Genomic DNA, 8,813 nt, shown 5'->3' with positions numbered 1-8,813 from the left:
GGGGTTGTGGTCACACCCCAACACGGTGCAGGACGCTTGGAATTTGCCAGAGAACACCAGGATTGGCAAATTTGCCACTGGCGCCCTGTGATCTTCACAGATGAAAACAGGTTCACACTGAGACATGTGACAGACGTGACAGAGTCTGGAGACACCGTGGAGAGCGATCTGCTGCCTGCAACTGTCAGGTTCAAACAACCTAAAATACTTATAACATCACAAAAAGAAGAGAAAGACAAAGAATTAGTTATTTCACTCGCTGCAAGGAGAACGGACAGAGATGTGCTTTCAGTTACAAATCTACCGCTCTGAAAACCATCTGTCCGCACCTCTCTTTTTATTATCTTTGGGGGTCCCTGGTTACAATGAATGTCGCTCTCTAAGGATGGAAAAAACAGCTGCATCGTAAACAGGTCATAAACATCATTATCTTGTAACAACACACTTCCACAGTCTCCCCCATCTTAAGATCAGTGTGTCTTCTGTTCAGCACAATCAGCCTTCATCTTTATGACTTCCTCAACTGTGACTGCTTCCATTCCAGCTCCACCTTTGATCCTTGCCTGCAGACAAACTCATACTCACACATACATCATGAAAGGTTATAAAGATCAAATAGTCACGTTAAAGAAAAGGAAAATATATAAGATAAATCTATATTCAATTATTCCAACAGCGACATCCTTCAGCATCACCGGTTTGGCAGTGGGTCAGTAATGGTGTGGGGTGGCATTTCTTTGGAGGGCGGCACGGCCCTCCATGTGCTCACCAGAGGTAGCCTGACTGCCATTAGGTACCGAGATGTGATCCTCAGACCACTTGTGAGACCATATGCTGGTGCGGTTGGCCCTGGGTTCCTCCTAATGCAGGACAATGCTAGACCTCATGTGGCTGGAGTGTGTCAGTAGTTCCTGCAAGATGAAGACATTGAAGTTATGGACTGGCCCGCCCGTTCCCCAGACTTGAACCCGATTGAGCACATCTGGAACATCATGTCTCGCTCCATCCACCAACAGACTGTCCAGGAGTTGGCGGATGCTTTGGTCCAGGTCTGGGAGGAGATTTTTCAGGAGACCCTCCGCCGTCTCATCAGGAGCATGTCCAGGCGTTGTAGGGAGGTCATTCAGGCACATGGAGGCCACACACAATACTGAGCCTCATTTTGACCTGTTTTAAGGACATTACATCAAAGTTGGATCAGCCTGTAGTGTGTTTTTCCACTTTCATTTTGTGTGTGACTCCAAATCCAGGCCTCCATTGGTTAATAAATTTGATTTCCATTGATGATTTTGTTGTTGACACATTCAGCTTTATACAGAACAAAGTATTCAATGAGAATATTTCATTCATTCAGATCTAGGTTGTGTTATTTGAGTGTTCCCTTTATTTTTTTGAGCAGTATATATATATATATATATATATATATATATCTGTGTGTGTGTGTATGTGTGCGTGTGTGTGTGTGTATGTACCCGTGAGTGCGTTAATTGTGTTTTACACTACTTTTTAAATGACGTTTTTATGTTGTTGGGACTGCAGTTAGGTATGAAAAGACTGGAATTTCATGCACTGAAGAATTATTATTAAGATGATGCATTTACTTATTTTTTAAGATCAAAGCTGTTCTGCTCTATGCAGTGCTGTTAATTGTTTTCAGAAGCTGGCATTTCTTCTCTGATGGTCTAATGAGACAAGCATTTTCCTCTGTAGGGTCTTTGTTGACAAATTAGAGGAACAAACGCATGGTTTTTGGTGGTCAAATATATTTATCCTCATCTGTTGGCTAATGATGGAAATGGAACAATCTTGTTTCACTTTGGGCTCATATTGAACACGCAGCAGCTGAATTCACAAGTTAGGATTTGCCTGATTATTCTGTAGGTGCAGGTGTAACAAGTCCAGCACAAGTCAGAGTTTCTCAGGGACATACCAGAAAGCATAATTTTGCGAAGCGGAAAAAAGGAAGAAATTTGACTACTCTACAGATAATTTAACAAAAACAAATTCAGCCACCTACACACAGATAGCTACCAAGACAAGCTTCACTGTCACCTCTGCAATCTGAAAACGGATCTTACCTGAGTCAAATCACATAGCAATGCTGCCGGACCTGAAGTGCTAAACTCGGATGCTTACATTCTCATCAACTTATTTTCTATTCCAAACTTATTGTTTTAAAAGATATGATGTCAAATACAGGCATATGGAAAAACAAATGTTACATCATGTGCCAAAATGTATTTCTAACAATGAAACCATGAAAGATGCAGCAACAAAAATTATAAAACAAGCCCACATTCTTTTATAGTGCATTCTGTACTAAAATACATTTTAAATGAAGGCACCAAAACCTATTCTATTAGTCAAGAAAACTATTTTAGAGAGACGTGTTCAGAGACGAACCTTTTAAAGGGGTCGAAAAGACAGTTAAACTGGATTATAATCAAATACAATTGTTTGGTAATTTGAATGATTGTTGAAACATGGCATCACATTTTCTGTTAGATTTTGAGTTACATTTATCTCCAATTTGCTTAGAATGTGTCCCTCACGGCTTTACTCTGGATTAAAACCTCACTGTTTGTTGGGTAGGGGGATTAACAAGGCAAAAGAAATGCGGCATGAAACAAGAATGACTCCCTGTGAAAATCACATTTTACTCAGGAACCGATCCGATCGGGTCAAAATGAAATATTCTGTTGAGATGCAGATTTTTTTGCACTTACTCCCAGAGAGATGCTGCCACCTATTGGACATTATTATTATTATTATTATTGATGTTGTTATCGTAAAGCTGTTTGTGTTTAGATAATAATTTAAAAAATGAGGTTGCTATAATTAACTAGGAAAGTGTTGTTATGTTTTTAAGGAATCCAAAAGACCTAGGAAGACACTTAGTGATGTGAGAATTATTCAAACACATTATTTAAATAGAATTACTATCAATTGTAGAAAAATGTAAAAGTCTACCTATAGACTGTCATATTAAAGAAATGATGACCTAAAGATGCAAGGTCTGTCACGATATAATGTCAGAGTGGACCCCAGAATGCAGACAGCAGCAAGCAGTAGCGGTAAGTAAAGGCTTTATTTACAAGACTCACAGGTAGTAGCAGAGGCAGGCATGAATCATGGACAGGTCTTGTAAACAGGCGAGGACATGGACGGTTTTGGCAGAACAGGCTTGGCATGAACTGAGTGAGAATATTTCCACAAGGAGTAAACAGAACAGCAGAGTATTTGGGCAAGACACAGGTGAAAACAGAGAACTGACTGGCATGAAACAGGTGGACCAGATGAAGCTGATTACAAGCTGTTGTGAACCAGGAGTGAACACAAAACATTGCTGGAACTAAAAGATGAATACAAGGATATCATCAAACCTAAGAAACATAGCTATAACAGAACATCAACTTAAATGCAGTCAAAACATAATACAAGAATACAAACTAAACCTAAGGAAAGAACTAAAGCACCAAGTGGAATAGGATCAGAAACAAGATCCAAAACACAACTTAAAGAACATAATCAGAAATGGCCCCAAAACCCAAACACCCTCAAATCTTGACAAAGTCTGCAATCATCTATTCCAAACATTTTTAGTAACTTGTGTCTCTTCCCCTGTGCTCCTTCACAAAGAGCATGAAGGCATTTGGTGGCTTCTTTGCAGCCAAAAACCTTTCTGTTGGTTTTAATGCTTTCTCTATCTGCAGGGACCAAACTAAATAACATATGTTGTGAGGAAACTAGCATTTTACAGAGGAACATTAAAACTAATAGATTTGTCAAATGAAAGTAAAACTTATCCTTAAACAAAAGGTAAATCAAATCAAATTGCAAAAGGCTGATCATCATAATTCTGCATCTGATCTGCTGACACACAACATGAGAGCAAAAAAGGACTATTTTGATCCATACCATACCATGTACATTTACTTTTAGTTACAAGTGTTCAGTTACAGAATATCACACTTCTCCTTACCTGAGCCAAAAACACAGACATGCGCCATTAAAGCAACATCAAAGTTTAAACATACAAACAAATACTCTGAGAATTTTTTCATCAAATCATTTTTACCTGCAGAGTTGCAAAATAGCAAAGGACAAAGCTTGCAGGGAGCTAGGATATCTGTTAACTGTAAATCTGCACACAAAACACACAGCAGCTGTCACAACAACCTGCTGTAGTCACATCTGTCCACCAGGTGTCAGCATTACCCCATTCTTTCATCTTTAAATACAGACTGAGCTTTCCTTATTAATATACAGGTCCTTCTAAAAAAATTAGCATATTGTGATAAAGTTCATTATTTTCTATAATGTAATGATGAAAATTGAACATTCATATATTTTAGATTCATTGCACACTAACTGAAATATTTCAGGTCTTTTATTGTCTTAATACGGATGATTTTGGCATACAGCTCATGAAAACCCAAAATTCCTATCTCACAAAATTAGCATATTTCATCCGACCAATAAAAGAAAAGTGTTTTTAATACAAAAAACGTCAACCTTCAAATAATCATGTACAGTTATGCACTCAATACTTGGTCGGGAATCCTTTTGCAGAAATGACTGCTTCAATGCGGCGTGGCATGGAGGCAATCAGCCTGTGGCACTGCTGAGGTCTTATGGAGGCCCAGGATGCTTCGATAGCGGCCTTTAGCTCATCCAGAGTGTTGGGTCTTGAGTCTCTCAACGTTCTCTTCACAATATCCCACAGATTCTCTATGGGGTTCAGGTCAGGAGAGTTGGCAGGCCAATTGAGCACAGTGATACCATGGTCAGTAAACCATTTACCAGTGGTTTTGGCACTGTGAGCAGGTGCCAGGTCTTGCTGAAAAATGAAATCTTCATCTCCATAAAGCTTTTCAGCAGATGGAAGCATGAAGTGCTCCAAAATCTCCTGATAGCTAGCTGCATTGACCCTGCCCTTGATAAAACACAGTGGACCAACACCAGCAGCTGACACGGCACCCCAGACCATCACTGACTGTGGGTACTTGACACTGGACTTCTGGCATTTTGGCATTTCCTTCTCCCCAGTCTTCCTCCAGACTCTGGCACCTTGATTTCCGAATGACATGCAGAATTTGCTTTCATCCGAAAAAAGTACTTTGGACCACTGAGCAACAGTCCAGTGCTGCTTCTCTGTAGCCCAGGTCAGGCACTTCTGCCACTGTTTCTGGTTCAAAAGTGGCTTGACCTGGGGAATGCGGCACCTGTAGCCCATTTCCTGCACACGCCTGTGCACGGTGGCTCTGGATGTTTCTACTCCAGACTCAGTCCACTGCTTCTGCAGGTCCCCCAAGGTCTGGAATCGGCCCTTCTCCACAATCTTCCTCAGGGTCCGGTCACCTCTTATCGTTGTGCAGCGTTTTCTGTCACACCTTTTCCTTCCCACAGACTTCCCACTGAGGTGCCTTGATACAGCACTCTGGGAACAGCCTATTCGTTCAGAAATGTCTTTCTGTGTCTTACCCTCTTGCTTGAGGGTGTCAATAGTGGCCTTCCAGACAGCAGTCAGGTCGGCAGTCTTACCCATGATTGGGGTTTTGAGTGATGAACCAGGCTGGGAGTTTTAAAGGCCCCAGGAATCTTTTGCAGGTGTTTAAAGTTAACTCGTTGATTCAGATGATTAGGTTCATAGCTCGTTTAGAGACCCTTTTAATGATATGCTAATTTTGTGAGATAGGAATTTTGGGTTTTCATGAGCTGTATGCCAAAATCATCCGTATTAAGACAATAAAAGACCTGAAATATTTCAGTTAGTGTGCAATGAATCTAAAATATATGAATGTTAAATTTTTATCATGACATTATGGAAAATAATGAACTTTATCACAATATGCTAATATTTTGAGAAGAACCTGTATGACATATCAAGTTTAAAACACCCACTACTAGAGGCTAAAGGAACATATTAAAACAGCAATAAGTTAGTGCTAATATGACTGAAAGTGAGCAATAAACATTATAACGAAAAGAATAACCATAACCATAAATGATTGGGTCAAAAATATTCCTTTTGAATAACAATCACTTGATCATGGAAATGTGGTTGAGAATAGATGTTAACCAGCCTATATGTCCTCCTTTTTTTGGACTAACTGATGTCAGATGTTCACTAACGTGCCGAAACCAATAGCCTCTGTTGTATTGAAGAGAAAATTTCGTAAACAAAACTTTTACGACTCTTTGTGTTACACAGCTTGAGTACCCCACCTAAGGTTCCACACACAACCAGTTATTTTAACAATAAAATTATACAGTCCTTTAAGATAATAGTTTAAATGAAGTGGGGATTTAGATCTAATCCAGAGTTATCAAAAAAACAAAAACACAAAGCCAAGTGTTTAAAGTATTGTAATGTTGTAGAGTTTTTTAAAAACATTTTCAATTGAATGTAAGAGCATGTTCTTATGAATAAATTGTCCAACAATGTCAATTCAAACCAGTGGATTAAAAATAAGAAGGGTTTCAAAGTTGTTGGATCATGTTGATTAAAGAAACACATCTGGTTGAAAGAGATGAGGTGGGGGGGCTATAGGTTTAGGACCTTGGTGAGTTTCTTCTGCTTGGGCTCTGCTTAAAGGACAAAGAAAAATATTATTCTTCCATTAACGTTTGTGGGGATTTGCAAGGATTTGTAGAACATTTCCAGCTTTACTCATATCGCTGTGAAAATGTCTGTTTCCTCTCTGGGCTCCCTGATAGAGGTAGAGCTGTTTGAATGTTTCTTTGGATGCTGCAGATGACTGATGATCTGATGGATTTCTGTGCCCAAATCCACCACAAAGCACAGTTTCAATGACTCTCCTGTAACTTAATTGGCCTTTCATGCTAAAAGAACCATCTGGCCCTCCCATAAATGTTTGCCTTTTAATGAAGACTATAGATCTAAATGTTTTACATTTGTTTAATGAGAATGAGCCCCAAATCAAACTCTGCTTAAGGCTCCATAGAACTTTGGGCCAGCCCTGCTGAAGTTGCTCATGCAGTCTGTGGAACATGGTTTCCTGCTGCATGTTGTCCAAATAATTTGAACACTAGGTGGTGCAGTAACAAAGTACACGTCTTGCATTGACCATGATTGGTGTCTCACTTTGAGAGGGAGCCTGGAGGATATTAACTAAAAATAACATAAAAATATAAGTTTACTTTAGGCATACATTCATGTAGGTAGTGTAATATTAATACTATACAGTTTAATTGAGTTAAAATCCATTCAGCAACATATGAGCCATCAGTGCCAGTTTGGGACAGTAACTCCAGCAAATGTTTCTGCCTTGTAATATCAGTAATTTTATTTACTTCTCAGTCTTTAATGTAATTTCCAAAGTAAAAGTGTTTCTTGATTTTTTACTTTTATTATTATAGGAATTGTGTAAATAATTCTGATCACATTTAGTACCCTCGTGGTTTTACTGTAATCCTTGATTATGATGCAGTGCTCATGTCTGTATGCTCCAAGTTGTTGTGTACAGGCAATTTAATCACATCATGGGTTATTGTTGCTTAATTTGTTTCTTTTCAAATTCTCACTTTCATCTTAAAAGAGTACTTTGGACCACTGACCTAACAATCCAGCTCTTTTTCCCCCCAAACAAAGTAAAACACTTCTGATACCGTCTCTGGTTCAGGAGAGGCTTAAAACAGGGAATGTAACAGTTTTAGCCCATGTCCTGGATATATCTGTGTAATGGCTCTTGGAGCCCTTCTCCAATCACAGTCCAAATGTAGCTCAACTATAATCATCAATTTTAAGCAAAATGCTTGAAACAAATCCCTTTGTGAGTACTGAATCAATATGAATATCACTTTTTAAATTGAAATACTGGAACTTTTGAATAATATTCAAATTTGTTGAGATGCACCCACCCTTAGAACGAAGTGAGTGGGCTGATCAGTGCTTCAGGACACATAGTCACTCTTAGACATTGCTGTGACTTGAATTGATTTTGTACATCCTACCCTTACCCCATCATTATTCTACTCCTCATAAAATAACAAAAACTTAAATTATATCCTGATTCATTAGGTTTACAGTTGGTCCAACACAGCTTCCTTAGATCCGTGGCTATCCATTTTCTAGTAGTCATTTCCTGACAGATGAAAATCGGCATAAATCTGCATTACTTGAATTACCTGTTCTATGGTCTTTCCCATTTTTAAGAGTAGCTTGGGAAAATTGCCATCTTTCATGAGGAACTTGTAATAAGTCATGCAACAACATGAAGAATAAAAACTAAGAATACTTTAGTTAGATCTGGTGACGGGATTGGATGGGCATGTCACTAGCTGTTGCACCAGTAATTTTATAAAACAAAAATTCCTTCCTAACACAGAAATTTGCATCCTTGAATAAATACACTAAAATAAAGGTTGCTTTTATTCATATTTTTCAATATGAGATTATGCAAGAAATAAGTGTCTGATGAATTTCTTTTAAGGCTTGCTACAAATCTTTACCAAGGATGACAAAAGAGATGGAGCAAAACTAAGAATGCTTTGTGTGCCTAAATGATCTGTGAAGACTCGTAATAGAAATAGGAAAAAAAAAAAAAACAATTGAATAAGTGAATTTATTTCAGTGTAAACACATAAAAATATGTTATCTACAATCTGATAGTGTTTTTTTCAGGCATGCAAAGTGGAGTTTATCAAGTGGAAAAACAAAACTCTAAACCAAATAAAGGAAGCAACACCTGTGATGAACTTTTTTTATATAGCATGAGAATCTGGTCACGCATGACAACTTCCAGGACAGAGCAGTGAAGCGTGTCATAAAGCTGCATCTCTTTGTGGTT

The sequence above is a fragment of the Girardinichthys multiradiatus genome, chromosome X, assembly GCF_021462225.1.
Source record: "Girardinichthys multiradiatus isolate DD_20200921_A chromosome X, DD_fGirMul_XY1, whole genome shotgun sequence".
Lineage (NCBI taxonomy): Eukaryota > Metazoa > Chordata > Actinopteri > Cyprinodontiformes > Goodeidae > Girardinichthys > Girardinichthys multiradiatus.
This window is presented reverse-complemented; position numbering follows the sequence as displayed.